Below are 27,739 nucleotides of genomic sequence, written 5' to 3'. Positions count from 1 at the left end.
GAAACCTCCTCCTCTCCGCCAACACCTCTTCAGTGCCCCCCCCCCCCCCCCCCCCCCCCCCGAGTATCTCCTGCCCACGTCGACTATCTCGTTCAGCAGCCATCCATGCCCTTCCCTCCTCCTCCTGTCCCTGTGCGCCTTAAACGAGATAATCTCCCCTCGGACCACTGCCTTCAACGCCTCCCAGAACGTGACCGACGACACCACCCCGTTCTGATTCTCCTCCACAAAATCCCCAATTGCCGACCTCACCTTTTTGTGAAAACCCCTTAACCGCCAAAAGACCCAAATCTAGTCTCTATCCTGGCCTCTCCTCCTGCCCTGAACTAAACCTCACCTCCAGCCATTGTGGCGCATGGTCAGATATCACACGTCCCGCATACTTCGCAACCATACACCCAACAACGCCGCCTGACTCACCAAAAGAAATCAATTCTCGACTATGCCTTAGGAGTGTGAGAAGGAGTACTCCCTCCTCCCTGGGTTCTTAAACCTCCCTGGATCAGCCATTCCCATACGCTCCAGAAACCCTCCGAACTCCTTCGCCATCCTCACCCTTTCCATTGACTTGGGGCTCGACCTGTCCATCTTTGGTTCCAGCACACAGTTAAAATCTCCACCCATAATCAACTGATGCTTATCCAAGTCTGGGATCGTTCCCAGTAGACCCTTCACAAACCTCACATTGTCCCAATTCGGCGCGTATGCATTGACTAACACCGGCATCCCCTCCAGCATCACACTCACTATCACATACCTTCCCCCTGGGTCCCGCACTTCCTTGGCCCCCACAAACCCTATCCTTTCATTAAACAAAATGGCCACCCCCATGACTTTGAGTCAAACCCCCGCACACCCCTCCCCCACCACTTCCTCCTTAGCCTGTGCAAACGGCCCCCCCCCCACTCACCTGAATGCCGCTCAGCCGGCAACCCCACCATCCACACCCCTTACCTATGAAGAAAAAACACCCCCCCCCCCCCAAACAATGCCACCCGATATAGCTCCTCCATCTCCCATCAACTCTGTTTCCCCCCAGTTTATGGTCCCTTATAAAGTCATTGGCCTCTTCCGGCGTTTCGAAATAATACTCCCGGCCTTCAAACGTGACCCACAATTTTGCAGGGTACAGCACCCAAAACTGAATCTTCCTTCGGTACAACACCGCCTTGGCCCTGTTAAATCTTGCACGCCTCTTCGCCAGTTTCGCACCAATGTCTTGGTATATTCGGACACGATTCATCTCCCATTCACAGTCTCGCTTTTCCCTGGCCCACTGTAAGATCGCCTCCTTCTCCACGACTTGGAGCAACCGCATAACCACAGCCCGTGGCTCCCTGCTCTCGGCTTCTGCCCTGGGGACCTGTGGGCCCTGTCCACCACTGGGGCCTTGTCCAGCATCACCTTCCTCTACCAACATGGCCAGCATCCTCAACACATATTTTGTGGCGCTTGTTCTTTCCACATCCTCCGGCAGACCCACAATTTGCAGGTTCTGTCGGCTGGACTCGTTCTCCTGCTCCTCGACCTTCACTCTCAAAAACTTGCAAATGTCCCCCAGGACGCCCCACCTCCACCTCCAGGGATACGATCCGATCGTTCTGGTTGGACACCACCTTCTCTACCTCGCGTATCGTATGCCTCAAGGCACTTCTACCTCTTGTACCTCAAGGCACTTCTCTACCCGGTCCAACGATCCTCGCAGAGGTCCTCCTGGTCCCTCAGTGGTCTTCGACCAGTCTCCATGCATCTCCTCCTTTGCTGGCTAAATTTGTCTTTGATGAAAGCCGTCACCTTTAAAAGGACCCCATATAAAACAGGCCAACAATAAATATCTTTCTTAACATGATCGTTGTAGGGCTAGGAAGACCAGGAATGCTCTTAACCCTGTTGAATGGCAATTTGCCTGTGAGTGCTGACTCTACTTGCAGCTTTCTGGCATGAAAATTAAGGCCAGCCTTGCAAATAGATGGGGCCTCAAGCTAATATAAGCATACTTATATATAACTGGTAGGGTAGATAAAGGAGAACCAGTAGATGTAGTATACTTGGATTTCCAAAAGGTAAGATGCCACACAAACGTTTAACAGGCAAGATAAAGGTTCGTGGGGTTGGGGGTAATATATTAACATTGATAGAAAATGGGGCAGCACGGTGGCCTAGTGGTTAGCACAACCACTTCACGGCGCTGAGGTCCCAGGTTCAATCCCGGCTCTGGGTCACTGTCCGTGTGGAGTTTACACATTCTCCCCGTGTCTGCGTGGGTTTCGCCCCCACAACCTAAAAATGTGCAGAGTAGGTGGATTGGCGATGCTAAATTGCCTCTTAATTGGAAAAAATAAATTAAAAAAAAACATTGATAGAAAATTAGTTAACAGACAGGAAGCAAAGTGTAGGCATAAATGAGGCAGTTTCAAGTTGGCAGACTGTGACGAGTGGAGTGCTGTAAGGGTCGGTGCTGAAGCGTCACTGTTTATAATCTATATCAATGACTTGGATGAAGAGACAGAGAGTAACATATCTAGGTTTGCAGTTGATACCAAGCTAGGTGGAAATGCAATCTGTCAGGAGGACACAGCGAGGTTGTAAAGATATAAACAAGATAAACGAGCGGGGTGGGGGGGTCACTGGCTGGGTCGGAAGACAGTGCAGGGGAGTTGCTATCGGCCAGTCGTCCCCCCCCCCCCCCCCCCCCGATGCTGGGTCCCTCGATCAGGCATTGGTGAAAGCAAACTCGACAGGATTTGCATTTTGGGATTTCCACATGATGACTGCTCTGTTTGCCACAGATGAGGCCCTGAAGTGGGTCTCCACTCAGTCCTCTCCCTCCCAATGAAATGCCCACGACTCCAAACTGGCCTTGGGGGCGGGCATTAAATTCTGCCTTCTGTGCAGATTATGCCAACATATTTAAGGAAGGATATACTTGCATTGGAGGCAGTACTATGTAGTTTCACTAGATTGGTCTGGAGATGAGAGGGTTATCCCACGATAAGAGGCTGAAGAAATTGGGTCTATATTCTCTGGAATTCAGAAGAATGGGAAGTGATCACAGTGAAACAATCATGATTCTGAAGGGGCTTGACATGGTTGACACTGAGAGCTTGTTTTTCTTGGTTGGGGAATCTAAAACATGGGAGCACAGTCTCAGGATAAGGAGCCTAACAATTAGAACTGAGATAGGGAAATATTTTTTCACTCAGAGGGTTGTGAATCTTTGGAATTCTCTACCCCAGAGAGTTATGTTCCAATGTTGCCTATATTTAAACTGAGATAGACAGATTTTTCACCTCTCAAGGGGGTTGGAAAGTGGAGTTGAAGCCGAAGATCAATCATGCTTGTACTGAATGGTGGAGCAGACTTGATGGACCACATAGTCTATTCCTGCTCCTTTCTCTTGTGGGTGGGTCAAACCACCTGGATCCTGCCCAATGGAATTGTTCAAAAGGAAAATTGGCCCAAAATTTTTACCTGTAACTTTAACAAAATATGAAACATATTACAAGAGGTCTGTGAGACTGGTAGATACAGCAGTGGAAGGTACACATGATAAGAAGAATGTAACTGATAAATGTTTATGAAACTACTTTCATGTGATTGTTTAAATAAGATCCACTGAGCAGGTAAAAGGGTTGGAAACAGTTCCCTTGTTCCACATACCATTCCTAAATCAAAGTAACAGGCTCGCAAGAAATGTACCTTCTAGAGGCACCCTTCAGCGAATCTACAGAAGTTATGCTTTACGTTATAAATATACGTAATCTGCAACACTCTGCAATTTGACTTCCCTTCGGGAAAGTGCATCACCTCAGCTGAAATCAGGAACCTGCCATGTGGAAATTTGCAAAATGTTATTGTACCTTTCGAGTGGCACAGACTTTTGGAGCACCAGCACACTGCAGTTGCCAGCTCAAGTTTATCTCTTTAAAAGTGAGCATTTGTGGCTTCTCCATTATTTCCAATGGGGGTTCTCTGTATTATACCGTCTAAGCTTGTTTCAAAAAAGTTAACATAGGTTTAATATAGAACGGGCTAACAGAAAAGATGCAGTAAAATCCAAATAGTTCTAATGGTTGTTGCACGATCAATAACTCTCGAAGCGAGATTGGAGGACAATTGAAGGCTTTATTGGACTAGGTGTTTCCCCCAGCAGCGCAGGTACAGAATGCAGCAGCTAGGGAGACACAGACTCTTACACTCCACCTTACTGGGTGGAACCAGTAGGCAGGCTTCACCAATGGTCTTACAGTATCAGGTACCTCCAACACCAATAGTCTTACAGAATCGGGTACCTCCAACCTAGGTACCATAATACCCCTAATACTGACTACCACAATGGTGGAAGTGAGAATATCTGTAACAGAGGTAAGAAAAAGCCAGAGGGTTGAAGGGAGGTTGAAGAATGGAATGAGCACCCAACATTTGCTTGCAGTTCTGATGTTGAATATATCTTAAGATAGTGACTACCACAGTAAACCTGATCAATAATAACAACCTTTGTGCAAAATATGTTTTAATTCAAAAAGCTGAAACTTCAGTATTGCAGCCTTTAGTCACATAGAGTTAGGAGTACAGATAATTTAGACATGACTGATGCTTTAGAGACTAATCCACCACGTGGGTATTTCAAAATGTTAATCTATAGATTTTTGGGATCTGTGAAAGAACCTGTGGATTTCACTTTCTATATCCTTTTAAACAGTGTTCCTTGTGGCCCAATCTGAGTCACACATATTGCATTACCCCCAATCTTCAATGACAAGAATAACAATTAACTGCTTCGTATGGTGCATGATTTAACTATGGTAAAGTACACTCGGCGGGGATGGTGGGGGGGAGGGGTCAGGCAGTACGTATGCCAAATAATAGCTTTCACATCCTACACAGATGATGCTGAATGATTGCGAGAGCTCTTAATTGAGTCAACTGTATTCATGCTGTGCCCATACTCTGCTCGGAAACCAATGCTTGTACAGTGTTATGTCAAAAGCAAAGTACATACCTCTCTCTTTGATTCCAGGAAAATGCTCTGCAATCTGCAGGGAAAGTTAGAGAAAGTAATATTACTGCTTTATCTATGTTTAAATATATATAACTTACATAATTCAAAAAAATCTTAATTCATTCTGGGTAAAAAATGAATCATATTGCTGAATGTTTTCTCTTGTTTCCCCCCCGCCAAAGTGGAAGGAATTAGAAAAGGCAATCCTAGGATATTCTCACATATCTCCTTTTTAAATAAATATTTTTTATTAGCAAAAAATAATTTTTCATTATGTTAGATACAGACAGAACAACCAGAAGGAAGCGAAGATGAAAGCAGTAAAAGTTTTAATTACACAATGAAGAGATACAATTCTACTCCTCGAAGGGTCTCCCGCGCCGACCCACATCCGGGTCAGGGTTTTTATGTGTGGTTGGCTTCTCTTGTTAAGGGAAAGCCCTGCCCCCTGAACGGGGAAGCTCGTATTCATTCAGTGTCCAGGGAATCTGACATGAGGGTTACAACCACCCCCCCCCCCCAGTTTGGAACAGCATCCGGTGTGATAGGTTGTTGGGCAGGACCCCTGGTCCTCTTTGCCATGGGTTGGAGCTCGGGTTGCACCTGTGCGGGTCCTGGTGGCGTGTAGCGCAAGGGGGACTAACGTTTTCAAGCCGAGCCCCGAAGCGTCGCTGTCTCCGGTGGACCGGTAGCCGTGCCTTGGTCCTTGGCAGCCACTGGTGGTTGCATCTCCACATTGGAGTTGGAATCCGAGTCCTCCGTGTCTAACATCTCAGCTTCCTCGGGTTCCTGGACCCATGGTGGCGGCTCCGGTGCCAACGGTGGTGGAGATGGCAACAATAGTGCTGGTTCAACCAAGCGAGGATCGTTCAATGCCGGAGGCAATTGTGGAAGCGATCCACATGCCAATTTGATTCTCGGCCCTGCACCCGTAACAAAGGTGGAGGGGTGCTGCCGGCAGAAGCTTCTATGTTCCTGGCAAGACTTGCACTGCTGTGTGAGCTTCCTGATATCGGTGTCAAATCCTGGATACCATACGTAGCTGTGGGCTAGCATTTAAATTTTAAACACCCCAGGGTGACCGATATGGAGATCCCACAAAATGGGGACACGACCCTTCGTCAGGACCATGACACGAGTGCCCATTGAGGGAATTCCATTTGATCTGCCAACCAGGCCGAGGCATCGGTGGACTAGGAGAACTCCACCTCAGCACAACTCGCCTCTGGGCTATCAATGAGGCAAAGGCGAGGACAGCTGCCTTTACACCGGCCGTAGCCCCGCGGGTCCATCTCAGTATGAAGATCCCCTAACATGGTGTTAAAGAATGAGACCCAGAAGCTTACAAGGTTAGGACATGACCAGAACATATGGGTATGATTCATCGGTCCCCAAGAACAACATTCGCACCTATCCTCCACCTCATAAAAAAACACTCATCCCCTCACCTTGGTCAGGTGCACCCTGTGCACCATATTGAACTGAACCAAGCTGAGCCTGGCACAGGAGGAGGTCAGAACATAGAACATATTGAGTTTACCCTGTGAAGAGTCTCACTCCACACTCCTCCGTCAAAAACCAGACCCAGCTCCCCCTCCCACTTCCTCCTCACCTCAGCCAACAGAGCCTGTTCCGCCGCTAGAATATGGCCATAAATTTCCGAAATCATTCCCTCACCCACTATGACCAGAGACAAAATCCTATTCAGGAGGAAATCCGACAAACCTACCCTCCACAAACAGGTCCCCAAACTTCTCCAGCCCCCCCTCCCCCAGGACCTGAATGTAGAGTCCAAACCCGCCAGTGCAAAGAGATAATTCCTACAGATAGGGGCAAACAACGACATGGCGCTGAGCTTAAAGCATTGCCTAAACTGCCTCCAAATCCTCAGCGTGGACACCACCACCGGACCTGAGGTACACTTTGCAGGGGAAAACAGAAACAAGGCAGCTCGACCACTACAAGAGCCCGGCTCCATCTCCTCTCAAAAAGAATCCAGACCTTTCAGCCATCCCGTGGCCATTTCAATATTAGCTGCCTTGTAATAAAATAATAAATTCGGTAAGGCTAAGCCCCCAACTGCCTTTCTCCCTGAAGAAACAACCAACAGATCCTTGGGCTCTGTCCCATCCAAATGAGGCAAGCTGTCCTCTTATTGACTCGAGCAAAAAAATTATTTGGGGAGAAAATGGGGAGACACTGAAAAAGAAATAAAAGTCTCGGAAGGACATTTATTTTGACCATCTGAACCCTGCCTGCCAAGGAGAGGGGGAGGTCATCCTACCTCTGCAAGTCAGTTCTACCCCACTCACCAGCCTAGCATAATTTAGTTTATGGAGCGAGGCCCAATAATGGGCGCCAACCTCATTGCCAATGCTTTAGCCAACTTAGCATCAGCATTCAATATCAAGATAGGCCGATAAGACCCATATGCTGTGGATCCTTGCCCTTCTTCAAAATTAGGGAATTAGAGGCCTGCATCAATCTAGCCGGCAAACCCCCAGGAGAGGGAATTGTTAAACATGTCTAAAATCAGTGAGACTAGCTGCCTTGCATATATCTTATAGAATTCGATGGGAAACATATCCGGACCCAGAGCTTTGCCTGACTGCATTGAACCAATACCTCCTCAGGGCCCAAAAGGGACTCCAATTCCTCCCATCTCTCCCTCTCCACCACCAGGAAGGACAACCCATCCAAACACTGCATCGTGGCGACCTTTCCTCTAGGGGTTTTTGATCTGTACAGACTACGGTAAAAAGTTTCAAACGCCACATTAACCTTCGATGGGGCGGAAACCAACCTGCCACCAGAGTCCGCCACCTGCACAATCTTACAGGAGGCAGTTTGCTGCCTCAACTGGTGCATTAAAAGGTGACTGGCCTTCTCTACGTGCTTGTAAAATGTCCTCCTTGAGCGTTGCAGCTGGCTCACCCCATTACTGGTTGAGCGCAGCTCAGGTTGCGTTTGCAACCTTTTCCTATTCGTGAACAACTCCAGTGTAGGAGCAAGCGAGTCCAACTCGAGGATGGAATCCACCAGCCTCTACCGCTCCACCCTCCAAATCTTATCCTGTGGGACTTGTAGGAAATTTTCTCTGCCCTATGGACCACCTTAAGTGCCTCCCACAACTTAGAAGGAGAGATAGATTCACTTTTGTTAAATGTAATATACTCCCCAATAGCGGAGGATATACACTCACAAAAACCTTTATCGGCCAACAATGTTGGATCCAATTTCCATGGTGGGCATTGAGAAGGACCCGGCTTCAACATCACATCCACAAAGTGTGGGGCATGATCTGATATAACAAGTGCAGAGTACCTGGCCCTCATCACCCCAAGGAGGACAGATCTACCCGCCACAAAGGAGTCAATCCAAGAGTACACCTGATGGACATGGGGGATGCACTCAGATGCAAAAACCGCCATGGGTTAGCCCCTCTTCCCCCAACTGCTCCATAAAAGTCAATAATGCTTTTGGTACCCCTGACGGAAATAGCGTCCTTGGCCTACATCGGTTCATTTGAGGATCTAAAACACAACTTAGGTCCCCCCCAAAATTAGCTGGTGTGAGTCCAAGTCAAATTGAGGCCAGTAGCTTGTTAATAAAAATTGTATCATTCCAATTTGGAGTATTACTAGGACCACCGAGGTGTCCGCCAAAGACCCACTGACAATCATGTGTCTCTCATTCGGGTCCACCATAATCTTAGCAGCTGAAAAATAAACACTTTTATTAATCAGAACTGCCAACTCCCCCCCCAGTCCTACCATCAAAACCCGAGTGGAAAACCTGCCCCAACCATCCCTTCCGTAACCGTGTGTGGTCCCTGATCTGCAAATGGATCTCCTGCAGAAACACATTAGCAAAATAGTTCTTCAAAGGAGCAAAAATCCTCGACCTTTTGACTGGGCCAATCAACTCTCTTACATTCAAAGGGACCAACCAAATTGCGCCCCCCCCCGCCCTCCCGCTCACCCTTTACCTGAGCCGCCAGCCATTGCCACAAACCCCCAGATGGCCGCCAAACCTCCAACAGGCAAGTACAAAGAACAAGCTGTATTCACTATCAGAAACCCTCCCGCCCCCCACCTCCCTCCCAATAGCACCGCACCCAAATAACCAAATAAATAGCCAAAAGGCGAACAAAAGCCCCAATCACCTCCCCCAATGCCAAACAAAACAAAAACCCAAAGCTCATTATCTATACGTACCCTCAAATAATGAGCTGCAGCCATGCTTGATGCCACCTTTTAAAAATGGAGACAGGACGGGGGGGGGGGGGGGGGGGGGGGGGAGGGGGGGGGAGGAGAACAGGAGCGGTTAGGGCTTAGACCTGACAACGGGACAGGAGCTCAGGCACCTCCAAATTAAACACTTTCTTATCAAGGAGACAACAAGGTACCCCAGGGCGCCGCTAAACACACTGCCAGAGCAACTAATCAACAGGGACAATAAGGAGAGGGCGGAACTGTGGGAACATATACGGATGTTTGCTGGACAGGGCAAGACTACCACTGGACTAAGCTGGAATAAATTTTAGAGTACCCAATTCATTTTTTTCCAATTAAGGGGCAATTTAGCGTGGCCAATCCACCTAGCCTGCACATCTTCGGGTTGTGCGGGCGAAATCCACGCAAACACAGAGAGAATGTGCAAACTCCATACGGACAGTTACCCAGGGCCATGATCGAACCTGGGACCTAGGCACTGTGAGGCAGCAGTGCTATCCACTGCGTCGCCGTGCTGCCCCTCCACTGGACTAAGCTAGACGGAAATGGGAGGATGAATTGGGGATGGAAGTGGGAACTTGGGGACTCTGGAGCGAAGCACTGAGCAGGGCCAACTCCACCTCCTGCTCTAGGCTAAGCCTCATGCGGTTTTAAATGGTGCACAGAGCCCACCTGACTAGAACCGGAATGAGCAGGTTTTTTCCTCAGAGGACAAATGTGAACAGTGCCAGGGACGCCTGGCCAACCGCGCTAACACGTTCTGGGGTACCTTGCTGTCCATTATTTTGATGCGCCAGAGCAGGCTGATGCTTTGGGCTGAGGCACGTTAACTGTTATTCGTATGGGGACTGGCTGCTATTGGGGAGAACATGTGTAATGGGGACTTGTTGGGGTTTCTTGTACCAGTTTGTTTGTTTTTTCACTGTTCTTGTGTGGGTGGGTGTGTTCGTTTTTCTATGTTTATTAAAGTTGGATGTGGGTGGGGGACTGGTTGTTAAGGCATTTTATTTATCTTTATTCCAGGCAGGGTTCCCCGCCACCCTTCCCTTCCCTCGTTGGTAGTTTAATTCCCCTCTTAGTGTCGCCGTCTACTGTGCTCCACTTCTTTCTACTGGGACTTAGTTTTCAATGTTTGGGGGGAGAGGGGTGCTGTGTGACTCTGCTCCTCCTCCCCTTGTCCCTGTGTTTCATTTTGTGCTTACCTTGGGTTCCCTTCCTTTCCACCCCCCCCCCCCCCCCCCCCCCCGCCCCTTTCTGTTGTGTGTGCCTTCTCTTGTCTTCCTCCCACTCTTCACCCCACCCTTTCTTAGTCACTGTTGGCCTCGAACAGGTCTTGGAACAGGCTGATGAATAGCCCCCACGCTTTGTGGAAGACCTCGCCCGACCCTCGGATGGTGTACTTGAATTTCTCCAGGTGGAGAAATTCTGCCCGGTCTGCCAGCCAATCTGCAGCTGGGGGTGGTGCTGTTGATCGCCAGGTGAGCAGGATTCTCCGGCATGCGATAAGGGATGCAAAAGCCAGGGCACTGGCCCTCTTCCCGTATGAAGATCTAGCTGGTTAGATACCCTGAAGGCTGCGACTCTCGCGCATGGCGCCACCTTCACCCCCATAACCCTGGACATCGTCTGAGTTCTGCTGTCGGAATGCGAGCACAGTGTACTGTTTTGTAACTTTTAAGTTCCCTGCTTCCTTTACTCAACTTAAAGATATATGTCCATTAAGCACCCATGGATCAAAAATGATAAGCAGCATAATAAGAGAACAGATTTTGGCAGCACTGTCGCATAGTGGTTAGCACAATTGCTTCACAACTCCAGGATCCCAGGTTCGATTCCCGGTTGGGTCACTGTCTGTGCGGAGTCGGCACGTTCTCCCAGTGTGTGCGTGGGTTTCTTCCGGGTGCTCCGGTTTCCTAACAGTCCAAAGATGTGCAGGTTAGGTGGATTGGTCATGCTAAATTGCCCTTAGTGTCCAAAATTGCCCTTGGTGTTGGGTGGGGTTACTGGGTTATGGGGATAGGGTGGAGGTGTGGGCTTGGGTTGGGAGCTCTTTCTAAGAGCCAGTGCAGACTTGATGGGCCGAATGGCCTCCTTCTGCACTGTAACTTCTATGATTCTATGATTCTCTTATCAAACTTGTGAATACCTCAGAATACGAAAAATGTACACAGAAGAGATTGAAGCACCAACCAAATGGTTGGCATTTTGTATAGAGATGTGATTGCAGGGTTAAGTGTTGTTTGAACAGAAATTGATACTTTAAATTGCTTTTGTAATTGTTTCAAATTTTAGGTTTCAAATTTGAGTTAACCAGGATGAAAGACAGGCGTAGCATATTAAAGCAGAGTTAATGCTACACTTGGGCAAATCACGGGACAGAATATTGAGCGAACAATTTGCAGTGCTATGAGGGGATGACTTCCATTTTCCAACGGCAGGACGTGCCACCATCTGCTTCTTCTGCAGCCCACAGGTGTTGCTGACTGTAGCGCTAACAATTATACTCAAAGCCGAGAGACTAGTAAAATAGAGGCTTTATTGTTGTACGATGTTGTCCCTCCATCTGCAACAGTAGACTAAGGGTCTGAGCAGCTCTCATACATTTATACATAAGCTCCCTGTGGGCGGAGCTAGCCGGCAGGGGCTTACCGGAGGAACCTGTATTACAGGTACAGGCATACATCCCCCTACTGCAGTACACATAACTACAGTGGTTATCTCACCACATTCACCCCCTGTAAAAATGAGTCCGGCGGGGGTGACATGTAACTCTAATACAAAGGATGCTATTTACAAGAGGGTCCAACAAGGAAAATCAAGAGTCCATCCGGTTAGCAGGTTACAGGTTGAGCCGAATCGGTGGTCGAACGTTCCGCTGTGATCGGCGTAGCGGTGGTGGTGATGTCGGCACAGGCGGTGATGGCAACGATGGTGCAGGTGTTGGCGGTGTTGGTGCTGGCTGCTGGCGGGATGACTCCGAGAGCAAGCCGAAATCTTCCATGTCCTCCAGGGTGGGCAGGGGAATGAGGGATGGACCTGATGGGGACGAATAGGGGGGCGCTGGGGTTGGCGCGGGAAAGGGTGTGGGCATGGGATCGGCACCTGAGGGAGCCAGGTCCCGGAGCGAGACTGTGTCCTGGCGGCCGTCGGGGAACTCCACGTAGGCATACTGAGGGTTGGCGTGGAGAAGGCGTACTTTGTCTACCAGGGGTTCCGCCTTGTGGTGCCGTACATGCCTACGGAGAAGGACTGGGCCCGGAGTCGTGAGCCAAGTCGGGAGCGACACTCCGGATGTGGACTTCCTAGGGAAGGCAAAAACACGTTCATGGGGTGTACTGTTAGTTGCGGTGCACAGTAGCGACCGAATGGAATGGAGCGCGTCAGGGAGGACCTGCTGCCAACGAGCGGCTGGGAGGTTCCTGGACCGTAGGGCCAGCTGGACGGCCCTCCATACCGTCCCGTTCTCCATCTCTACCTGCCCGTTTCCCCGGGGGTTGTAGCTGGTCGTCCTGCTGGAGGCGATACCCCTGCTGAGCAGGAATTGATGCAGCTCATCGCTCATGAATGAGGATCCCCTGTCACTGTGGATATAGTCGGGGAAACCGAACAGGGCGAAAATGGAATCCAGGGCCTTGATGACGGTGGCAGACGTCATATCTGGGCATGGGATGGCAAAGGGGAACCTAGAAAATTCATCGACCACACTAAGGATGTAGGTGTTGCGGTCGGTGGAGGGAAGGGGCCCTTTGAAGTCCACGCTGAGGCATTCAAAGGGGCGGGATGCTTTCACCAGGCGCGCGCGATCTGGCCGGTAGAAGTGCGGCTTGCACTCCGCACAGATCTGGCAGTCTCTGGTGACTGTCCGTACTTCCTCGACGGAGTAGGGCAGATTGCGGGCTTTGATCAGATGGTACAAGCGGGTTGACCCCCGGATGGCAAAGGCTGTCGTGCAAGGCACGGAGCTGGTTCACTTGTGCACTGGCACATGTACCTCGGGAGAGGGCATCTGGGGGCTCGTTGAGCTTGCCAGGGCGATACAAGATCTCGTAGTTAAAGGTGGAGAGCTCGATTCTCCACCGCAAGATTTTGTCATTCTTGATCTTGCCCCGCTGCGTGTTGATGAACATGAAGGCTACCGACCGTTGGTCAGTGAGGAGAGTGAATCTCCTGCCGGCCAGGTAATGCCTCCAGTGCCGCACCGCTTCAACGATTGCCTGGGCTTCCTTTTCGACAGAGGAATGCCGAATTTCGGAGGCGTGGAGGGTGCGTGAAAAGAATGCCACGGGTCTGCCGGCCTGATTCAGCGTGGCGGCAAGGGCGACATCTGAAGCGTCGCTCTCTACTTGGAAAGGCAGAGTCTCGTCTACGGCGTGCATCCCCGCCCTGGCTATGTCAGATCGAATGCGGGCGAAGGCCTGTTGTGCCTCGGCCGAGAGGGGAAAATGTGTGGACTGGATAAGTGGCCGGGCCTTGTCTGCGTATTGCGGGACCCACTGGGCGTAATAAGAGAAAAACCCAAAGCAGCGTTTGAGGGCCTTGGGACAGTGGGGGATTGGGAGCTCCATGAGGGGGCGCATGCGGTCGGGATCGGGCCCCAGTAGTCCGTTTTGGACTACGTAGCCAAGGATGGCTAAGCGGTCTGTGCGGAACACGCATTTCTCCTTGTTGTACGTGAGATTAAGGAGAGATGCGGTGTGGAGGAATTTATAAAGGTTGGCATCGTGGTCCTGCTGGTCATGGCCGCAGATGGTGACATTGTCGAGGTACGGGAAGGTGGCCTGCAGTCCGTACCGGTCAACCATTCGGTCCATTTCTCGCTGAAAGACCGAGACCCCATTCGTGACGCCGAAGGGAACCCTCAGAAATTGGTACAGACGACCGTCTGCCTCGAAGGCAGTGTAGGGATGGTCCGATTTACGGATGGGGAGCTGGTGGTAGGCGGATTTCAGGTCAATAGTAGAGAAGACCCGGTACTGTGCAATCTGATTGACCATATCAGAAATGCGGGGGAGGGGGTACGCGTCGAGCTGCGTGTACCGGTTGATGGTCTGGCTGTAGTCCACGACCATCCTGTGCTTCTCCCCGGTCTTAACCACTACCACCTGGGCTCTCCAAGGGCTGTTGCTGGCCTCGATGATACCCTCCCGAAGCAGCCGCTGGACTTCAGACCTGATGAAGGCCTTGTCCTGGGTGCTGTACCGTCTGCTCCTGGTGGCGACGGGCTTGCAATCCACAGCCAGATTGGCAAAGAGGGAGGGAGGCTCGTCCTTGAGGGTCGCGAGGCCGCAAACGGTGAGGGGAGGTAGGGATCCACCGAATTTGAGGGTGAGGCTCTGGAGATTGCACTGGAAATCCAGGCCTAGTAAGAGTGAAGTGCAGAGGTCGGGGAGAATGTACAGACGGAAACGGTCGAATTCCACGCCCTGTACAGTAAGTTTAACCAGGCAGAAACCCCGGATCGGGACAGAGTGGGAACCGGAGGCAAGGGAGATCTGCCGGTCGGCGGGATGGACCGCAAGGGAATAGCGCCTTACCGTGTCCGGGTGGACGAAGCTCTCGGTGCTCCCGGAGTCGATGAGGCAGGAGGTCACATGGCCGTTGACCAGCACTGATGTGGAAGAGGGTGCCAGGTTGCGAGGACTGGACTGGTCGAGCGTAACGGAGGCGAGCAGTGGTTGGTCGGCGGTTGAGTCAGATGAGTCCGACGAGGAGCGGTAGCGACCCGTGTCCCGTGATGGCGGCCCCTGGAGACGCGATGGCGGCATCCGCAGTACCTGTGGGTAAAATGGCGGCGTCCATGGAGTGCACGTTATGGGGTTGTACGATGTTGTCCCTCCATCTGCAACACTGTCCATAGCCCAATCGTCTGATGTGATGTGATGGCAGGATCCCAAATTTGCCCAACAAATGTGCAGGCAGCCCCTGCGTTGTTTACTCATGAAAAAAGTGTGAAGCTCTATTATGGACCCCAAAGTAATGTTACTTAAAGGATCACGTTTGGAACATTTGCTATTCGATGTGTGGTGCAGTATCCACATGTTAGGTGTGAATCCTGACTGGCAGAAACTCGTACTGGGTGAGTGATGGATGTATGGTGCACTGAGAATGGGAGAGTGCGGTGCTCTGGTGAGTGGGAGATATTGTGTGAAGATATAACCACTGATGTTGACCACCAGCATGAGGTCGTTAGATGTGGCACCACTGCCAGATCCTTGCATTGACCTTCCTGGCCACCAGCACCCAAGTGCCCTCTGAGGGTCTCCTGCCCCCTGCAGGACCATGGCACATGTCCTCATGTGAGCCTGGACAACTAATGCCCTTAGTTCTGCAGCCATCATACGGGCCCCCATTGATTATGTGACCTGCCTGCAATGCCAGTATTTATTGCTGATCATTAATTTCTTGAGAAGGATGTAGTGAGCCACTGTTTTGAACTGCTGCAGTTGATGGGTGTAGCTACATCACCAGTGCTATCCATTAAGGAGTCACAAGATTTTTACCCAGCAGTAGTGAGGAAACGGGGATATAATTCGGATGGTGAGTGATTTGGAGGCAAACTTGCACAGGGTGGTGTTTGTATGCATCTGTTGCCCCTGTCACTTCTAGATGGTTGAGGTTACAGGTATTCTGCAGTGCATCTTCGAGATGGTACACACTGCAGCCACTGTGTGCTGGTAGTGGAGGGAGTGAATGTTTAAGGTGGTGTGTAGGGTGCCAATCAAGCAGACTGCTTTGTCCTGGATGATGTTGAGCTTCTCAAGTATCATTGGAACTGCACTCATCCAGGAAAATGGAGAGTGTTCCATTACAGTCTTGACCTGTGCCTTGTAGAAGGTGGACAGGCTCTGGGAAATCAGGAGATGAGTTACTCCCTGCAAAATTCCCAGCCTCTGTAGCTCTTGTAGCCACAATATTTATATGACTCATGCACTTAGGTTTCTGGTTAATGGAACTGGCACAACATGCAATGTTCACATGTTGTAAAGTAATAAATTATCTTTCGACCAAATATGCCAAATCTGTTGGGCAAACTTTACCAATTTGAGGAAAGTGAGTTTGTTATATATATATTATATATCATACATATCAGTTGTATTTAGTTAAATGTAAGTGGAGGTCATTAAATCAATTGAACCTATAAAAGAGACATTCACTGAAGCATAGGTGTACTGGAGTTAGGACATATAAGCTTGTAATGTTTCACTCTGTTAATAAATGTTCAACTATCCAACTGAGTTTCTTGAAAAGGTCATTGGAGATGACACTGACAAGGTTAAGTACTTGTCATCCTGCAAGAAGAATGAGTAAGAATGTGCTATCTTACTACAAGAGGGTGGAATGGCATCACATTTTAAATTTGGAATTTCTCCTCCCAGCCTGTTTGAGCAGCATTCATAAGAGTATGGTAATTATTTCTAGTTTAACTTGGGGAACATTGGAGGCAGGAATTTTCCCTTAGTTTATCCTCTTCTTAAGATTTTGACATTTTACAACATTCCAGCATATGGCACAAATGACATAGGAACATACTGAGGAACACAGGACTTAGGAGTAGAAATAGGCCATGTTCTCTGTTGATTATTCTCTTTGTCTGTTATGTACGTGCTGTGTACGTTCCCTCGGCCGCAGAAAAATACTTTTCACTGTACTTCGGTACATGTGACAATAAATCAAATCAAATGTGACCCTTGAAGCTACCCCACATTCAATAAGATTACGGCTGATTTGGTAGTGGGTTCAGCTCCACCTTCCTGTCTGCCCACCATAACCTTTGACTCCTTTATCTCCCAAAAATCTACCTAACTCAGCCTTGAATAAATTTAAAGACCCAGCCTCCACTACTTTTTGGGGAAGAGAATTCCACAGACGATCAATACACTGCGAAAATAAAATGTCCTAATTTCTGTCCTAATAGGTAGACCTCTTATTCTTAAACCATGACCCCGAGTTTTAGTCTCCCCACAAGAGGAAACATCCTATGGGATTGCAATTTAAGTCCCATCCAGATCTGGTATGTTTCAATAAGATCATCTCTCATTCTTCCAAACTCCAATGGAGAGAGGCCTAACCTGTTTCACCTTTCTTCCTAAGATAAGCCCTTCATCTCAAGAATGAGTTGAGTAAACCTTCAATGAACTGCTTCTAAAGTAGTTATAGGGCATTCATCTTGTATAAACCCAGATACATGAGGAGCTTGTGGTATGTCAGTAATGTCTAGTAATCCAGAGGGTTCTGAGGACAAGAGTTCAAATTTCACCATGGCAGATGGTAGAATTTAAATTCAATTGTTAAAATCTGGATCTGAAAAAGTCTCTAATAGAAACCATGAAAATATCATTGAATGTCATCAAAACTTACCTGGTTCGCTAATGTCTTTTAGGGAAGAAAGTCAGCCAAAACTTATCTGGTTCACTAATGTCTTTTAGGGAAGAAAGTCAGCCATTCTTACTTGGTCTGGCCTTCATGTGGCTTCATATCCACAACAATGTGGTTAACTCTTAGCTGCTTTCAAGGGCAATCAGTGATGGGCAACAAAAGCTAACCCAATCAGTGACACAGATCTCCCATGAATGAATAAAAAAGACAGTGAGTGTGTTAGGAAAATAAAGGTAGTTTTAAGGGATTTATATTTGTATTACTTTTAAAAAATAAATTTAGGGTACCCAATTCATTTTTTCCAATTAAGGGGCAATTTAGAGTGGTCAATCCACCTACCCAGCACATCTTTGGGCTGTGGGGGCGAAACACGAGGAGACTGTGCAAACTCCACATGGACGGTGAACCAGAGCCGGGATCAAACCTGGGACTTCGGCGGCGTGAGGCAGCAGTTCTAACCACTGTGCCATCATGCGGCCCTTCCATTTGTATTACTAAACATCAGAAATAAAGTACAGTTTTAAGTGGAATTAATTTAATGTTTCTGTGCCTGGAAGGGTAAAACTTATAGAACATAGAACGATACAGCGCAGTACAGGCCCTTCGGCCCTCGATGTTGCACCGACATGGAAAAAAAACTAAAGGCCATCTAACCTACACTATGCCCTTATCATCCATATGCTTATCCAATAAACTTTTAAATGCCCTCAATGTTGGCGAGTTCACTACTGTTGCAGGTAGGGCATTCCACGGCCTCACCACTCTTTGCGTAAAAAACCCACCTCTGACCTCTGTCCTATATCTATTACCCCTCAATTTAAGGCTATGTCCCCTCGTGCTAGCCACCTCCATCCGCGGGAGAAGGCTCTCGCTGTCCACCCTATCTAACCCTCTGATAATTTGTTATGCCTCTATTAAGTCACCTCTTAACCTTCTTCTCTCTAACGAAAACAACCTCAAGTCCATCAGCCTTTCCTCATAAGATTTTCCCTCCATACCAGGCAACATCCTGGTAAATCTCCTCTGCACCCGTTCCAAAGCTTCCACGTCCTTCCTATAATGAGGCGACCAGAACTGTACGCAATACTCCAAATGCGGCCGTACTAGAGTTTTGTACAACTGCAACATGACCTCATGGCTCCGGAACTCAATCCCTCTACCAATAAAGGCCAACACACCATAGGCCTTCTTCACAACCTTATCAACCTGGGTGGCAACTTTCAGGGATCTATGTACATGGACACCGAGATCCCTCTGCTCATCCACACTACCAAGAATTTTACCATTAGCCAAATATTCCTGTTATTCTTTCCAAAGTGAATCACCTCACACTTCTCCACATTAAACTCCATTTGCCACCTCTCAGCCCAGCTCTGCAGCTTATCTATGTCCCTCTGTAACCTGCAACATCCTTCCGCACTATCTACAACTCCACCGACTTTAGTGTCGTCTGCAAATTTACTCACCCATCCTTCTGCGCCCTCCTCTAGGTCATTTATAAAAATGACAAACAGCAACAGCCCCAGAACAGATCCTTGTGGTACGCCACTCGTAACTGAACTCCATTCTGAACATTTACCATCAACCACCACCCTCTGTCTTCTTTCAACTAGCCAATTTCTGATCCACATCTCTAAATCACCCTCAATCCCCAGCCTCCGTATTTTCTGCAATAGCCGACCGTGGGGAACCTTATCAAACGCTTTACTGAAATCCATATACACCACATCAACTGCTCTACCCTCGTCTACCTGTTCAGTCACCTTCTCAAAGAACTCGATAAGGTTTGTGAGGCATGACCTACCCTTCACAAAACCATGCTGACTATCCCTAATCATATTATTCCTATCTAGATGATTATAAATCGTATCTTTTATAATCCTCTCCAAGACTTTACCCACCACAGACGTTAGGCTCACCGGCCTATAGTTACCGGGGTTATCTCTACTCCCCTTCTTGAACAAAGGGACCACATTTGCGATCCTCCAGTCCTCTGGCACTATTCCTGTAGCCAATGATGACCTAAAAATCAAAGCCAAAGGCTCAGCAATCTCTTCCCTGGCTTCCCAGAGAATCCTAGGATAAATCCCATCAGGCCCCGGGGACTTATCTATTTTCACCTTGTCCAGAATTGCCAACACTTCTTCCCTACGCACCTCAATGCCATCTATTCTAATAGCCTGGGTCTCAGCATTCTCCTCCACAATATTATCTTTTTCTTGAGTGAATACTGACGAAAAGTATTCATTTAGTATCTCACTTATCTCCTCAGCCTCCACACACAACTTCCCACCACTGTCCTTGACTGGCCCTACTCTTACCCTAGTCATTCTTTTATTCCTGACATACCTATAGAAAGCTTTTGGGTTTTCCTTGATCCTACCTGCCAAAGACTTCTCATGTCCCCTCCTTGCTCGTCTCAGCTCTCTCTTTAGATCCTTCCTCGTTTCCTTGTAACTATCAAGCGCCCCAACTGAAACTTCACGCCTCATCTTCACATAGGCCTCCTTCTTCCTCTTAACAAGAGATTCCACTTCTTTGGTAAACCACGGTTCCCTCGCTCGACCCCTTCCTCCCTGCCTGACTGGTACGTACTTATCAAGAACATGCAATAGCTGTTCCTTGAACAAGCTCCACATATCCAGTGTGCCCAACCCTTGCAGCCTACTTCTCCAACCTACACATCCTAAGTCATGTCTAATGGCATCATAATTGCCCTTCCCCCAGCTATAACTCTTGCCCTGCGGGGTATACTTATCCCTTTCCATCACTAACGTAAAGGTCACCGAATTGTGGTCACTGTTTCCAAGGTGCTCACCTACCTCCAGATCTAACACCTGGCCTGGTTCATTACCCAAAACCAAATCCAATGTGGCCTCGCCTCTTGTTGGCCTGTCAACATATTGTGTCAGGAAACCCTCCTGCACACATTGTACAAAGAACGACCCATCTAATGTACTCGAACTATATCTTTTCCAGTCAATATTTGGAAAGTTAAAGTCTCCCATAACAACTACCCTGTTACTTTCGCTCTTTTCCAGAATCATCTTCGCCATCCTTTCCTCTACATCCCTAGAACTATTAGGTGGCCTATAGAAAACTCCCAACAGGGTGACCTCTCCTTTCCTGTTTCTAACCTCAGCCCATACTACCTCGGAAGAAGAGTCCCCATCTAGCATCCTTTCCGCCACCGTAATACTGTCCTTGACTAGCAGCGCCACACCTCCCCCTCTTTTGCCCCCTTCTCTGACCTTACTAAAACACCTAAACCCCGGAACCTGCAACAACCATTCCTGTCCCTGCTCTATCCATGTCTCTGAAATGGCCACAACATCGAAGTCCCAGGTACCAACCCATGCTGCCAGTTCCCCTACCTTATTTCGTATACTCCTGGCATTGAAGTAGACACACTTCAAACCACCTACCTGAACACTGGCACCCTCCTGCGAAGTCAAATCTGTGCTCCTGACCTCTATACTCTCAATCTCCCGTACCCCAAAACTACAATCCAGGTTCCCATGCCCCTGCTGAATTAGTTTAAACCGCCCCAAAGAGCACTAACAGTTCTCCCCCCCAGGATATTGGTGCCCCTCAGGTTCAGATGTAGACCATCCTGTCTATAGAGGTCCCACCTTCCCCAGAAAGAGCCCCAGTTATCCAGAAATCTGAATCCCTCCCGCCTGCACCATCCCTGTAGCCACGTGTTTAATTGCTCTCTCTCCCTATTCCTCATCTCACTATCACGTGACAGGGGCAACAACCCAGAGATAACAACTCTGTTTGTTCTCGCTCTGAGCTTCCATCCTAGCTCCCTAAAGGCCTGCCTGACATCCTTGTCCCCTTTCCTACCTATGTCGTTAGTGCCAATGTGGACTACGACTTGGGGCTGCTCCCCCTCCCCCTTAAGGACCCGGAAAACACGATCCGAGACATCACGTACCCTTGCACCTGGGAGGCAACATACCAAACGTGAGTCTCTCTCGCTCCCACAAAATCTCCTATCTGTGCCCCTGACTATTGAGTCCCCAATTACTAATGTTCTACTCCTTTCCCCCCTTCCCTTCTGAGCAACAGGGACAGACTCCGTGCCAGAGGCCCGTACCCTATGGCTTACCCCTGGTAAGTCGTCCCCCCCACAAGTATCCAAAACGGTATACTTGTTACTCAGGGGAACGACCGCAGGCGGTCCCTGCACTGACTGCTTCTTCCCAGTCCCTCTTACAGTTACCCATCTATCTTTATTCTTCGGCGTAACTACCTCCCTGAAGCTTCTATCTATGACCCCCTCTGCCTACCGAATGATCCGAAGTTTATCCAACTCAAGCTCCAGGTCCCTAACACGGTTTTTGAGGAGCTGGAGTTGGGTGCACTTCCCACAGATGAAATCAGCAGGGACACTGACGGCGTCCCTCACCTCAAACATTCTGCAGGAGGAGCATTGTACTGCCTTCCCTGACATCACCTCTAGATTTAAAAAAAAACAAGAAAAAGAAAGGAAGAGCTTACCTGATAGTACCTCAAACCCTGCTCCCGCTGAAAGGTAAGCAAATTTAAAGGCACTCACTCACCTTCACGACAGGCCCCTGCTCCCGCTTCCCAACCACCGTGGGGTGGGGGGGTTGGTTAGAGGAGGAGGTAGGGTGGGAAACACTCACAAAGTGTTTCGGGTTTAACTGTCACTTGACAACAGCCCCTCCACAAACCACCTTCAACTTAGGCTGACCGCACTGCACGTATGCAAATTTCCCCAGAACAGCTGATCAGTAGCTCTGCTCTGCTGCCCTCTGCTGGATGCTTGTCTTCACTCAAACTCCTTGGGTCTCCTTCGTCGGTTCACCTTCAACTTAGGCTGACCGCACTGCACGTATGCAAATTTCCCCAGAACAGCTGATCAGTAGCTCTGCTCTGCTGCCCTCTGCTGGATGCTTGTCTTCACTCAAACTCCTTGGGTCTCCTTCGTCGGTTCACCTTCAACTTAGGCTGACCGCACTGCACGTATGCAAATTTCCCCAGAACAGCTGATCAGATTCATACTGGTTAAAGGTGTTTGCATATGTGGGGGGGTGGTTAAGTTCCAACTGTGGGCGCAATTCTCCGGACCTACGAAAAATCGGAGAATAGCGGACGGCGTAAATCTTTACGGACACGCTGGTCCGACGCCCTCCCGCTATTCTCCCCCCCCCACGGCCGCCCCCGACATGAATCGCTGCTCGCCGTTTTTTTTATGGCGAGCAGCGATTCTCCCCTGGCTGATGGGCCGATTTCCAAGGCCTTTACGGCCGTTTTTATGAACGTAAAACACACCTGGTCTGACTGTTTCTTAAAAACGGCCGTAAAGTCCCGATCTGGGGAACCAGGGCACCGATCGCGGGCAGCAGGTACTTACCCCGCGCACTCTTTCTCCCTCCGCCGCCCCGCTGGATCCATTCGCGGGGCATACCGGCCCGCGCATGCGCAGGTTTCACGCATATGCGTGATGACGTCATCCGCACATACGCGGGTTGGAGTCGTCCAATCCGCGCATGCGCGGCTGACGTCATCTGACGCGTCAGCCGTCGCTAACTTTGGCTAGCGGGCTTAACGAAATTCGTTAAGCCCGCGATGCCGGAGTTCACGGCCGCGCGATGCTAGCCCCGACCGGGGAGCAGAATCGGTTCCCGGTCGGGGGGGGCGGAGGCTGGCGTCAAACGCGCCCGTTTTTGACGCCAGCTTCCCGATTTTTCGTAACTCGGGAGAATCGCGCCCTGTGTTTCTATTGTACTTAGAGAGCGTTGTGGCACGAAGAATAAATAAACAAGCAGAGGTTGCTTAGTAACTGGGGCTTTGTGAGATAGAGAAGCTTTTAAATTTTAGTTGAGCTAATTTGTGGGCAGTTGGAGAGGGGTAGTGAGAAAGGAGGCAACTCTCACAACTCTGCTAGAAGGAGTTGGTTTAGAAGGCTAGAGAGGGAACACCTCTCTGAGCTTTAGAATAATAGTTCAGAAAACAAGTGCAGAGATCTGAAGTTAAGGGAGGAGTTAAAGAAATGAGGAGACATGTCCAAGAAATTTGGAGTGAAGTGAACAGAGACCAAGGTATGGTTCAAAAGAATTCAAGGAAGTGTTCTGAGTTAAAGAGACAATTGCAGTAACCAAATTTAAAGTGGGACAACGGCCTTCGGTAATTCAAACGACTGATGCCATTTTAGTACAGTCTGGGAATCAAGAGTTAGACCAATTGTGAGTCGTTTGCACAGTGGCCAGGACAAAGAAATCCTAAAGGCATCGGTGGACTAGATTTACTGTTAAAAGTGCAGCAGAAGTGTCATTTGGAAAACTCGGACTGCATTTTCGAATGCAAACCAGTAAGGATAAGAATAATTCTGAGAGAAGATTTTAAAGCTTGTTTTTGGGAGTGGACTTTGGAAACTCTCATGTGATCATCAACTTGGGGGATTCTGAGGAGAAATTCACAGACACTAACTTGAGTTCAGAGCGGAGTGCATGCATTCTACCACCGTCATCTTGTGAGCTTAAAAGGGATTTTTTGTGTTAATAAGACCATTGTAGCTTATGATGTACTTTGTAAGCCTTAATCTTTAAATTGGTGTGCATTAAGCTAAGGCGGCAGGAAAGGAGTATTCTATAATCATCCAACTTTTCATGATTAATAAATGTTTTTTCTTTTTGTTAAAATTAATTAGCAGTCCTGTGACTCTGTTCCTTCCTGTTTTATAAAAAAAGTAAAAGTTGCAGGGCAGCACGGTGCGCAGTGGTTAGCACTTCTGCCTTACAGTGCCGAGGACCAGGGTTTGGCGTCAGGTCACTGTCCTAGTGGAATTTGCACATTCTCCCCCTGTCTGCGTGGGTCTCATCCCCACAATCCAAAGATGTGCCGGGTAGGTGAATTTGCCACCATAAATAGCCCCTTAATTCAAAAGAAGTAAAAGTTGTGGTATTTTGATCCAGGATTCTATTCTGGGATCTTCCCACCCAGTTATAACATCAACTGGGATCATAACAAGTGTCAGCAATTTGAGCATGGAGAACATCACATCTGAGCCTGATCCTATCCTCACCTAAACGCCACACATGTTATTTGCAGTGGAGGTTGCGGGTTCTAGTTAGGAATGTGAAACCAGGCTGACTTTTCTTCTTTCTAGGATATTGATATCAACTGCACTATTTCCATTGCTGATTTGGCTAAAATCTGATTTCAAACTCAATACAGATCGAGAAACTGGAATAATTCTATAAAATTTGCTTGCAAACTGAAAGGAATGAGAAAATGCTCATTTGAAGAACACAGAACACACCATTTGAAGATTTATTCAAAATGATTTGAGGTTTTTATAACTAATGCAGCATAATAGCATAATGATGCAGCCATGCAACATTAGAAGCTTAAAAGGCGTTAATCATTCAACAAAGAAGAAAATAAATGAGACAATTAACATAGCAGTGTTAAGAATGTGACTATTTTCAGTATTTTCGGATGTGTCTGTTAATGAAAGACCATGCAGAATACTTAATAAGTTATTACAAAATCATTTTCAAAGAATTGACAAAATGCTAGAAAATGGGAAATCCTGGGCGGGATTCTCTGACCCCCCGGCGGGATATGGGGAAGGTGGGATATGGGGAAGGGGATATGGGGAAGGAAAGATATTGGGAAGGGAGATATGGGGAAGGAGGGATATGGGGTAAGGGGGGATATGGGGTAAGGGGGGATATGGGGGGATATGTGGGAAGGGGGATATGGGGGAAGGAAAGATATTGGGGATATATGGGGAAGGAGGGATATGGGGGAAGGAGGGATATGGGGGAAGGAGGGATATGGGGAAGGAGGGATATGAGAGGGGGATATGGAGAAAGAGGGGATATGGGGAAGAGTAATTGGGATATGGTGGAAAAGGGGGATATGGGGGAAATGGGGATGGGGAAGGGGGATGGGAAGGGGGATATGGGGAAGGGGGAATATGGAGGAAGGGGGGATATGGAGGAAGGGGGATATGGGGATATGAGGGAAGGGGCGATATGGGGAAGGGAGATATGGGGAAAGGGGATATGGGGGAAGGGGGATATGGGGGAAGGGGGATATGGGGGAAGGGGGATTTGGGGGAAGGGGAATTTAGGGGAAGGGGAATTTGGGGGAAGAGGGATATAGGGGGATTTAGGGGAAGGGGGATTTGGGGAAGGGGAATTTGGGGGAAGGGGGATTTGGGGGAAGGGGGTTTGGGGAAGGGGGATTTGGGGAAGGGGGATTTGGGGAAGGGGGATTTGGGGAAGGGGGATTTGGGGAAGGGGGGATATATGGAAGGGGATATTGGGGAAGGGGGATATGGGGAAGGTGATATGGTGAAAGGGGGGGATATTTGGGAAGGGGATATGGGGGAAGGGGAATATGAGGGAAGGGGGATATGGGGAAGGTGATATGGTGAAAGGGGGGGATATGGGGGAAGGGGGATATGGGGAGGGGATATGGGGGAAGGGGGATATGGGGAAGGGGGATATGGGGAAGGGGGGATATGGGGGAAGGGGGATATAGGGGAAGGGGGATATGGGGAAAGGAAGATATGGGGAAGGGGGTATATGGGGAAGGGGATATGGGCAAGGGGGATATGGTGGAATGGGGGATATGGGAAGATATGGGGAAGGGGGATATGGGAAGATATGGGGAAGGGCAATATGGGCGAAGGGGGGATATGGGGAAGTGGGATATGGAGAAGGGGATATGGAGGAAGGGGGGATATGGGGAAGGGGGGATATGGGTGAAGGGGATATGGGGAAGGGGGGATATGGGTGAAGGGGATGGGGGAACTGGGAAATGGGAGCAGGCAGAGGGGGGTCCCACTTGGGGATGCGCGGCGGGCGACCATTTTGCCAGGTCTCCGGGGGGGGGGGGTCTTTTGTGCAGTGATGCCCGCGGCGTCACTGATGGCGCGCGCGTCTGTGACGGGTGACGCCGTCGCGAATAGGTCACGCCGCTACTAGCCCATTTGGGGCTGGAGAATTTGTGACGTTACAGGCGGCCTAACGCCAGAGTGATTCGTGCTGATTTTGGCACCGGGTTTCGGGCCATCGCGCCGATTCACGGAGAATCCCGCCCCCTGTTTGGCAGTAATACAAATGAGTACAGTTGGCAAGTTCCAACAATCATGAATGCCGTAATAGCTGGGACCCCAAGTTATTGAGGAAAGTGATTACTTTCTTGCTTTTTGTTAAGCTTGTTAGTAGACAAAAGAAAGGGTGAATATTAATGATTGCTTCTTTTATTCCTTACTAAGACCTTATGCAAGTGCCTTTCTATAGGGTTACAGGTAAATGATGGCCTGCCGGAAAGCAAATTAGTCATTCCAATAAAAATGCTGGAAGTAAAGTTCAATCCAGTCTGTAGCTTCATGTCCCTAGAATGCAGCTTGGGTGCTTGACTGTGCATCAACTACAATTTTCCTACCATCTATACAAGTTACACTGGACATCTGTGTCCAGGACTTTTTGTGGGCATTTGTTTATTTCCCCTCAAACTTCTGCTTCTGAATTTGCTGGCACCAAGTGGCAGATCAGAAGATGGAACAAATATATTCAACAGAGTTATCATGCATGATTGATGCTTCACTGTGCCAGAACTTTAATGTACCAGGGAAGAAACATCCTCTCAGGATTCTGTAAAGTCCAATCTTTGTTTTGGGGATGGAGTAACATGTCTGACAAATCTATTTGAGTTCTTTGAGGAGGTAACAAGGAAGTTCGACAAAGGAGAATCAGTGGACGTGATTTATTTAGATTTCCAGAAGACCTTTGACAAGGTGCCGTATAGGAGATTGTTAAATAAGTGAAGAGCCCATGGTGTTAAGGGTAATATCCTGGCATGGATAGAGGATGGGCTGACTGGCAGAAGGCAGAGAATGGGGATAAAGGGGTCTTTTGCAGGATGGCAGCCGGTGACGAGTGTGCCTCAGGGATCGGTGTAGGGACCACTTTTCACAGTATACATTAATGATTTGACAGAAGGAACTGAAGGCACTGTTGCTAAGTTTGCAGATGATACAAAGATATGTAGAGGGACAGGCAGTATTGAGGAAGCAGGGGGGCCGCAGAAGGACTTGGACAGGCTAGGAGAGGGGGCAAGGAAGTGGCAGATGGAA

At 48.8% G+C, this 27,739-nt stretch overlaps 1 protein-coding gene across 8 annotated transcripts in view; it reads right to left on the bottom strand.

Moving 5' to 3' along the window:
- The window catches only part of LOC119970322 (guanine nucleotide-binding protein G(I)/G(S)/G(O) subunit gamma-7), a 372,740-nt gene that overhangs the window by 110,433 nt on the left and 234,568 nt on the right, over nucleotides 1-27,739 (bottom strand). For 7 of the 8 annotated variants that reach the window (XM_038804745.1, XM_038804746.1, XM_038804740.1 and 4 more), the window contains one exon: nucleotides 5,003-5,036. The exons of the other annotated variant lie outside the window; for it this stretch is intronic. The gene's annotated coding sequence lies outside the window, so the exon portion shown is untranslated. The remainder of the gene's footprint in view (nucleotides 1-5,002; nucleotides 5,037-27,739) is intronic. 8 annotated transcript variants of the gene reach the window in all.

This window comes from Scyliorhinus canicula, chromosome 8, assembly GCF_902713615.1.
Source record: "Scyliorhinus canicula chromosome 8, sScyCan1.1, whole genome shotgun sequence".
Lineage (NCBI taxonomy): Eukaryota > Metazoa > Chordata > Chondrichthyes > Carcharhiniformes > Scyliorhinidae > Scyliorhinus > Scyliorhinus canicula.
The sequence above is the reverse complement of the archived record's forward strand: the minus strand, read 5'-3'. Positions and strand labels throughout refer to the sequence as shown.